Source organism: Gobio gobio, assembly GCF_949357685.1.
Source record: "Gobio gobio genome assembly, chromosome: 23".
Lineage (NCBI taxonomy): Eukaryota > Metazoa > Chordata > Actinopteri > Cypriniformes > Gobionidae > Gobio > Gobio gobio.
In genome coordinates, this window is record NC_137119.1 from 6,512,981 (window position 1) to 6,522,517 (window position 9,537).

Genomic DNA, 9,537 nt, shown 5'->3' on the forward strand with positions numbered 1-9,537 from the left:
ATTAGGTGAAAATCAATAGATAATTTTAAAAGCAAACCACACAATTTGACATTCACGTTGGTGTCAGGGTTCTGTCACTTGGGTCTGGTTCATCACATACGTTGCATGTGCGGTGCAAAGTGACTTTAAGACAAGCCTGCAATATTAGCATAAAAAAACATAACACCTGCTATATTGTTGTGGTATGCGGGGAAGGAGACCAGAGGCTGTTCTTGAATGGATGTCTGTAGCACAGTTAGTTAATAAGGGAAGAAGGAGGCAGGAACCGGCAAATGTTAAACTTTAATTATAAAATAAACACACAAAATGAAACCCTCACAGATGACTGCCACACAAACATAAAGTCCAGGCCCGGTCCTCTCTCATCCTTCACTGTCGTCACTCCTCCTTTTATCCTACCGGAGCTCCTCCGTGAGAAACTTGAGGCCTCCGTTCCCACAGCTCTCAGCCCTGCCCTGATTGCCACATAACCCCATTGCCCCTCGCAGGCCGGGGGTACCCACAAGACTGTGCTCTACTCCCCCCCCAGTCACTGCGGAAACGGCACCTGGGGGTAAGGACAGATGAGGAGGAAGGATGAGTAGAGACAGAGATGAGAGAAAATCTTGGTCTGGTTCCCAAAACACACTGCCATCCGGTCCTCCTCCGCGATGCCTGGTGGTAGCACTCGGTGGACGGCCCTCTGACTTCTTTGCCGCCTGGTGGACAATGATGGCTCCTCCGGGTTTGGGCGCCGGCAGGACTCTTTCGTTCCCTGCTCCTCCCCATCATGCCGGACGACAGCAGGCTCCAGCCTCAGCAAACAGGGGCAACTCCTTTGTTCCTTCTCGGACGTCAGAACCCAGGAGCCCAGGCAAGATAATCAGTCCTCCTGGCAAATCATTCCAGCCCACAACCGTCAATGTAAAGCGTGAACGTAAAATGGCAACCCCTCACGGATGACTGCTCCACAGACATAAACAAATCACAACATAAAGTCCAGACCTGGTCCTCTCTTGTCCTTCACTGTCTTCACTCCTCCTTTTATCTTCCAAGAGCTTCTCTGTGAGAAATTCGAGGTCACCTGCGCGCCACCTGCCTTGCTCCATACCATGGCTCTCGGCCACACCCTGCTTGCCACAATGTCATTGGACGAGAGGCTTTACTACGCTGAATAAACTACTTTTGTGGGAAAAGGCTTATCATTTACTGAATCGATAGACCATTGGCTAATCTTTAGCATGTTTGCTCTTAAGCATTGATTTTGGATTTATCTATTTTTGGAGTTTACACCAAAATAAATGCTACAGGTATAATTCCGTTCACTGCACTTCACAACTCTGAATGAAATTCATTGACGTCAATGCTGTAATGTGATTGGTTATCAATAAGGCACATATGATCCAAGTTAGAATTACACTTTCTCCAATGGTACTAGAGCCACAGACCCTCGTATCGCCCAATAATAAGACCATCTCTTGTGTGGAGCGTGGTGTTCAGATCCTGTCACTTCTGTCTTGTTTGGTTTCGGTTCAGTGTCGGGGTTCAGGCTTTTTATGCTCCATGTCTTGTCTCTTGTTGTGAGCACACAAGTTGAGTATTCATTCACTCACTGTGCGCTCTTGTCTTGTGCGTTTTTGTAGAGCATCTGGTTTATGTTTTCATTGGCCAGGCGTTCTCGTGTAGTCATGTTCTACGAAGCACACAGATTGTGTTAATCACCGACCAATTCTATTCTATTCTATTCTATTCTATTCTATTCTATTCTATTCTATTCTATTCTATTCTATTCTATTCTATTCTATTCTATTCTATTCTATTATATTCTATTCTATTCTATTCTATTCTGTCATGTGCTGCCCTTCTGGTGTGTTTTGGTAGTTGCTTTTGTTTGTTTTTCTTTAATTTTATAATGAATAAAAAGCCCATTGCTCTGGACTTGAGTCCTCGCCTCATGCCTTCACCCCAACTTTCTCAAATAAAATGTAGCTGTTAAAATTGTTCAAATTACTGCTAAGTTTAAACTACTGTAATAGTGATGGCTTACTTTAGCAAACCTTATTAGCAAACTGTACCAGTGTTTACGGTTCAAGTTCCCAAATCAACATATTGTACTGAGCATTTAAAATATATTTTATTTATCGAGGTATCATGTCAAACTAGTTCTGAGAGCTGCTCATTTTCTTTCTGTCATATTATAGGTCTATACACAGAAAAGACAGAGAACGGATGTTTCTTTCACATGAATTTTGAATGAGGAGTGAGTCAGACCAGTTGTTGACCAGAAAAGAGATGCTTAGACCTAAAAAACGGAAGAAAATTGCATTCAAAAATAATATGCATGCTATCTTGGTCTACAGCAGAACCAGCTTTTGTCCTACTTAACAGAACTGTAAAGCGAGGGATTCGTTTTGAACATGGTGAATCAAACACATGAAAGAAACTTTAAATAAGGCAAACAAATGGAAAGAGTGTTTATTATGAGTCCAAAAATTAAAATAGTTTTTCCACTGAAAAAAGAACTGCACATTTGGAACAAATACAGATAAAATTGCAGTGTTTGTGGGTGAACTATCCCTTTAAGACGACATGTAACGGTCCCTTTCCTGCGGCGGTAACCTGTGTCTGTTCATATCTCTATGTAATAATGAGTCTCAGATCAATGAGTGTCAAGACTGATGATAGAAGGATGTGAGCTCACACATCTAACCTCAATTACTTCACGTACGTCATCAACATTGTTATCCTTTTTCAGCTTTCCTGCTGTCTTTTAAAGGTCCCATTCCGCATGATCCCATTGTTCAAACTTTAGTTAGTGTGTAATGTTGCTGTTAGAGCATAAATAATACCTGTAAAATTATAAAGCTCAAAGTTCAATGCCAAGCGAGATATTTTATTTAACAGAAGTTCCCTTTCAAAGCCTACAGCGAACGGCTGGCTTGGACTACATCCTGGTACTTCCTTCTTTAATTACGTCAGTAGAGCAGTAGAACAGACTAACCTCCGCCCACAAAGAAACGCGAAAAAGGGGGCGCGGTCTTGTTGCTGTCCCACGTGGAGAAGCGGACGTGTCGCGTGGAGAAAAGGAACTGTTGCGTTGAGTGTGTTTATCGCCATGTCGTCGAGACGCTGTTATTTTCATCCAGGAGTCAAATCACCTTTGTTTGGCTTTCCCAGGGACGCTGTAGAGATTATTGAACGCATACATCTCTCCGTTAAGAGGCGTGACCTTTCCAACATGCGCTAAGCTGCTGTCGAATCACAACACAGGAACTGCTGGCACCTGCGCTAAGCTGCGGTCGAATTACAACACGGTAAGCGCTTGCACAATCAGAACTCGTTACGTGTTTCTGAAGGAGGGACTTCATAGAAAGAGGAAATCACCAGCCGTTTTTAGGACAGTGAAAACAGCGGTACACAGATAAGTACATTGTATGAAAAATACTGTTTTTTTACACGCGAAACATGAACACATGTTATATTGCACACTGTAAACACAATCAAAGCTTCAAAAAAACACGAAGAACGGGACCTTTAAGTCTCTCTCAGTGCAAATCACGTCCTGCAGATTTATTGTTAATATTGATATACCTTTCAATGACCAAACCATTTATTGATTCCCTTTTTGAAGTGCAGCACTTCTGCTGGTCTATAGAAATATCAATAAAATGAGGCTGTGGTGAAAATAATCAATGGCAGTGAATGTGAAATGTGGAATGAAATATGTATGCACATGGAGTCAGCTGTGCTGTGATTACTGTGTGTAGAGTACAAAAGCTATTATATATGCTATTATATATAAGTCCTTTTATGGCCAGATAATAAAAAGGGCTCTCGCACCCGGGACCACCTGGGTGAATAGTGGACGACATGCATTTAAGCAAGTAAAATTTGGAGAAAAATAGCAAAGTCATTTTGATGTGCCACAATTCCTGCTGCCAGCAGGTGGCGCTATGACTAACTGAATATTGGTATGTAGATGTCTTCAGGCTAGTACTCTTATCAAACATGGCAAAACATCTTACTTTGTCAGGCCACCACGGACACGCCCTTCAGCGAAAACTCAAGATCTTCACAATTTAACGTCGCAAAGGCCTTAAGATTAGACTGACCAAATATGATGTTGATCTGATTAAATCTCTAGGAGTTGATTAAAGTACAACGTCTGGGAATGGCAAAAACTGCAAATATTTTGCAGAGAAAATTCTAAATATCTCGCTTTCTGTTGGGTTTTCAGATTTTGCACCCGGGGTGTTTTTTGTATGTGTTGGGCTGTTACATGTGTCTACCGAATTTCATACTCGTGCGTAAAACGTTACTCGAACAGCGCTTAATTGAAATTTTGTAGGTGTAAATTCAGATGTATAAATAAATAAATACAATCAGATGTAAATTTTCACCACTTTTGATGTGTGTGCAAAGTTTAATAATTTCGAGCATGTTTAGGCCCTCAAAAATGCGATTAATTTCGGAGAAGAATAATAATATGCTGAGCAATTACAATAGGGTCCTCACACCATCGGTGCTCGGGCTAGAGCCCTGCATTTCTGCCCGAGCCCGATGGGCCCCGACTTTTTTACGCCCCTAGGGCCGGGCTTCGGGCCAATTTTCGCATCATATACCTCAAACGCGGGCCGGGCGTCGAGCCTTTTTTAGGCTTCTCCTTCGTTTTATATTTTAGACATTCATGAATTAAAAGAAACAATGAGATGTGCTGCGCTGGTGGAAACAACATGAGACCAGGACACCGCCACTGTCAAGACTGGCTGGCACAGTGTTTAGAGTATGGCGCTATGCAACTCGCATCGCCGCAGTAAAGCGAACCAACACGCAAACGGCCACAAGTGAAACTGAAAATAGTCTTAGATGCTAAAAAACACAATCATCTTCATTAAAACTAATGAGCCTAATTGCTCTTACCAGAGCTTAGGTCGCTCGTTCTCATATTGCGGTCTTTGATCTTGAGCTGATGAATCAAATGCAGCTCATATCTGTTGCTTTCGCTGAGTGAACTCCGTTTAATGTGCATATAGCGCGGGAAGATTGGATTTATATTGGTTTTGCGGAGAGGTGTAAGGTAAGACAACCTGCATGTTTTTTATTATTATTATTATCTGTTTAGATTGTGCAGCTCGTTTCGTTTGCGAGCAGCATCAGCCTGCCTCAGCTTGTCAAAAATGCGTTTTTACTGTGGTGGTGGTGGTGATAGTAGGCTAAACGTTTAAACTAAGATTGTGAAGCTTGAAGTGTTTTATATCTATGAATTTTATTACAAGCAAGAAGACAAGGCAAGGTTTGATTTTAGAGGCTAAAGCGTTGGGTTAACTCACTGTCGGCCAGCGGCCGCTTGGTCGTCACTTTAAAAAACAAAAACTTGAATTTAACAAACAAAAAAATGCCTCAAACATTTTTCTAAATTAACTTAATAAAGAAACGAAATATAACTACTTTGACATGAAAAAAAAAACCTGAACTATTTTAATGGCTGCAACAATGTGTAATAGGGAGGGAAAAAAAACAAAAAAACATGGACTCCAGTCGGACTCGGGCTGAGAATTTTGAAAAGCTGACGGACACTGGCCGGGCTAGGGCCTCAGCGTCTCGGGCCAGGGCCTGGCTAGGGCCTAGATTGGAGGCCCGTGCAGGGCTCTAGCTCGGGCCCTGATATCCCAATGTTGTAATTTTTTTTATTGAGTGTTCGGAGTAGACTAAGATCTTAGGACTTTTGTCGCACTTGAACCATGAATATACACAAAAAATTTACTGGATTCGAGGAGGTTTATGTTTATGTGGTTGAAATCCAAAAAAGTAACAAATCCTTCCCTCGCAGGTCAATTTAGAATGCTTCAGTAAACATAGAAAAACAAACAAACCAAAAAAATGCTCAAAATTAAAACTAAACTTTACCAGAAATGTATTTTATAATGTCTTCATATGTATTTCAAAGTCGAGCCACAGTTGAATAATCCGCCATCTCTTTAGTGTGTATCCTTTGGAAGCACTAGTCTCTGTTGCGTTCATTTATTTTATTTATTTATTTATTTTCTCTGTTGCGTTCAGTGCTTTATTCCAGAAACAACGGACCATATGAGATTCCAAGTCACAGTTCATCACTTAGCACAGCATTTGTGGCTCGACTTGTCGAGACTGTTTTCCAAGATGGCTCCTGTCTGTATACGCGTAATGTACTGTCTTTATAAAGTATCTTCTATTTAAACTGTTTGTACACTTACAAAGTTCTCAATGCTTGGGTTTGCATGTAGGGACCCTCATTATGTTACCGTGTTAGTGTGAGGCTATTTTGAGCCTTATTAGTGGTATTAACTAGCAATTAAATTTTACTTATTCTATGCCCCATATACTAGCGTTATAAGCTAATCTGTTTTTAGAGATAAAACTCTTTACATTCGATTTTCATGAAAACACATCCCAGAGAACGATCTACTCGGTAACCATGTGTCAATTACCCCTAGGTTCATTTTTCATCTGAGTTGTCCTTTAAGGACCAATTCATGTGTGAACGTGCTTCTTCATGCTCCTCCCAACCATTCTTTCACAATTTGAGCTTGATGAATCCTGACATTGTCATCCTGGAGTATGGCCATGATGTGTCTTCCTACATGGTTGTTAAAGAAATGAAAAGCTACACACTCCATCAGTTAGGGTTATAAGAACTGTTGCTAAACATATATATAAATATAACATTCTAGAAACATAATAATCACTGCAATACTGATCCAATCATTGACTCCAAACAGCAGTTTATAAAACAGTATTGATGCAGATTACTCTTTCAAAGCCAGCAAGCACATGATACGACAGTGAAATAGTGCAGTAGTCAGAAGTCCAATGAAAAGTAGTTGGCAGCTAGCATTGTTCTTCTTTCTATTGAACTGATTTAATGAGCTGTGGTATCATCTATTTGTTTGCTTCAATAAAGGCAGTTGTTACAAGTGCATTTGTGAAAGACAAACCTCATTCCGTTTTCACTTCTAGTCAGCTTCCATTAAACATGCACCATTTAGTTCTAATAAGAAAAACATTAGGCTACAGCTTCCTAATTTGCCTCACATAAATAGAAACATCATTCAGTGTTTACACCACATTACAGGGCATTTTTATGAGCTTCAGGTAGATCTGATGCAAAGATCCGTTCTGAGGCAGTAAATGTTCATTAATGAAATGAGCATGACTTTAATTGGCATTTAGTGATTTACAAGTGAACTCTCCCTGTAGCTTGTGCTGTATTGGCGCTGTGCTGAAAGCTCAATGTTTTCTGATGTCCTATCATGGTTTTTATATTAGATATTACCTTTCATATAGTGTGTAATATAGCTGTTTGTGAATGTAAAATATCTGCAAAGTTCCACATGTCATCTGACTAATCAGAGCAGAGTAGACCAATCACAACAGACTGGGCCATCTGACCAATCAGAGAAGAGTAAACCAATCACAACAGACTGGGCCATCTGACCAATCAGAGCAGAGTAGGCCAATCACAACAGACTGGGCCATCTGACCAATCAGAGCAGAGTAGACCAATCACAACAGACTGGGCCATCTGACCAATCAGAGCAGAGCAGACCAATCACAACAGACTGGGCCATCTGACCAATCAGAGCAGAGTAGGCCAATCACAACAGACTGGGCCATCTGACCATTCAGAGTAGATTGGGAACGCAGCATAAGCTCATTGTTTTGGTTCAGGAGGAGCTGTAAAAGGCGGCTGCAGTTTCGGTTGTGGTGCTCAGTGACTGACGTCTGTCTAACTCATAGCATGACACACACTGATGAAGTGTAATGTTTGTGTGAACAGGTGCGCGGACAGGCAGGTAAGACATCCTATCGGACCGAATGCAATGATTGGACAAACATTTTATGGTCCCACACCTTCCACAGACGATTTACATGTACATTTACACCACTCAACATAGAGATTGCTATCAGGATGTGAAGAGACTTTCAACCAGCGTAACAAAAAATGTGTCTGGAACAAATCACCGACCCTGCCTTTCAGGGCTATGATTATTATAGCTACTGTATATAGAAAATGCAATATGATGATATAAATATTGCAAGCCAGATTTCTTTGTGAATAGATTATAAAACTAATATTGTGCATGTTTCTTGATTCGTGTCTTCTTCAGGCTCAGAGCCGAGCAGAGAAACACTGCCAGAAACAAGCCAATGATCCACAGAATAAACGCTGTTGTTATCGTACAGTTTCAGTCCCAGACACACACGGTGAACTAATGAACCGACTCGCCTCACATTCCCTGTGATATTATCATCATCCTCTTCAGATACATAATAATAATGCTGCACATATAGAGAGGGACTGTCAGTGGGCAACAATTTCATGTGCATTGGTCATACAGCATGCATTTATCACCTGAACAAATGATGAATGTTGTCTTTTCACTCTGTTCATAAGCCTAAATCAAATTGGTTCGTCATATAAAGCGATCGAGTCTCTTCAGAAAATATGGACTAAACCGCTCAATTTATATGGATTAGTTTTACAATCTTTTTATTCTTTTAATTCAGTTGCGTAGCTGTCAATGGAGGGACAGAAAGCTCTCAGATTTCATCGAAAATATCTTCATTTGTGTTCCGAAGATGAATGAAAGTCTTAAGGCCTGTACACACCGGGACGAATTTCGCGCGCGCTTATCGCCAGCGTTTTTCGTGACGTTTTTCGGCGCGTCTTGAGTGTTCACACCCAAGCGATTTTCACTGGTGATGCGCCGATTGAACGTGCACATTCAGTAGATAACGCTCCCCGTACACAAGATGGTGCTGCGGCACTTTACGCTTCTGACACTCGCTTGTCACACAGAAGAAGAAGAGAGACAGTATTTACGTGCTTGCCAAAACCATTCACACACTTTTTGCTAACTGGCAGGCAGCATTAGCAGCTCATCTTCTTCTTTGTCTACTTACTACTTCTTCGTCGTATCAATGTGTGCTCGTCAAGACCGTTTTGTGCTTGAGCGCCACCAAGTCGTGTTTTACTGTAAAATCAGCAGCTCCAGGCACGTGAACAAAAGCGCCGATCTCATTGGTCGGCCAGTTTTTAACGCATCGCGTCAAAATAAAAAAAACGAACCGAGGCGTTTTTTTTAAAATTACGCCTGGCATTTTGCACACTCACATTGGCGCCCTTTGTTTAGTCACGAGGCATTAAACGTCAGCGATAAACGCGTCTGAAAATCATCCCGGTGTGAACAGGCCTTTATGCTGCGTTCACACCAAACGCGAATGGAGCGTCAAAATCGCGTCTAGTTGGACGCTTGAACATTTTGAATCCATTTGTGCGTCCACAGTATAAATCGAGCGTTTGAAGCGAAATAGACGCACGCGCGTTCAAGGCGCTCCAGGAGAAATATGTCATAAAACACCACTTTACCTCTTTTCATTTTCATTAAAAAATATATATTAAACATTAATAGCCACACGAATGTGGTCCAGGCAACTCCAACATTATCTTCACAGCATGTATATTTAAATATCCTAAAAATTTAAGTTATGAAACTTCTCTTTGCCCTCAGTCAAAAC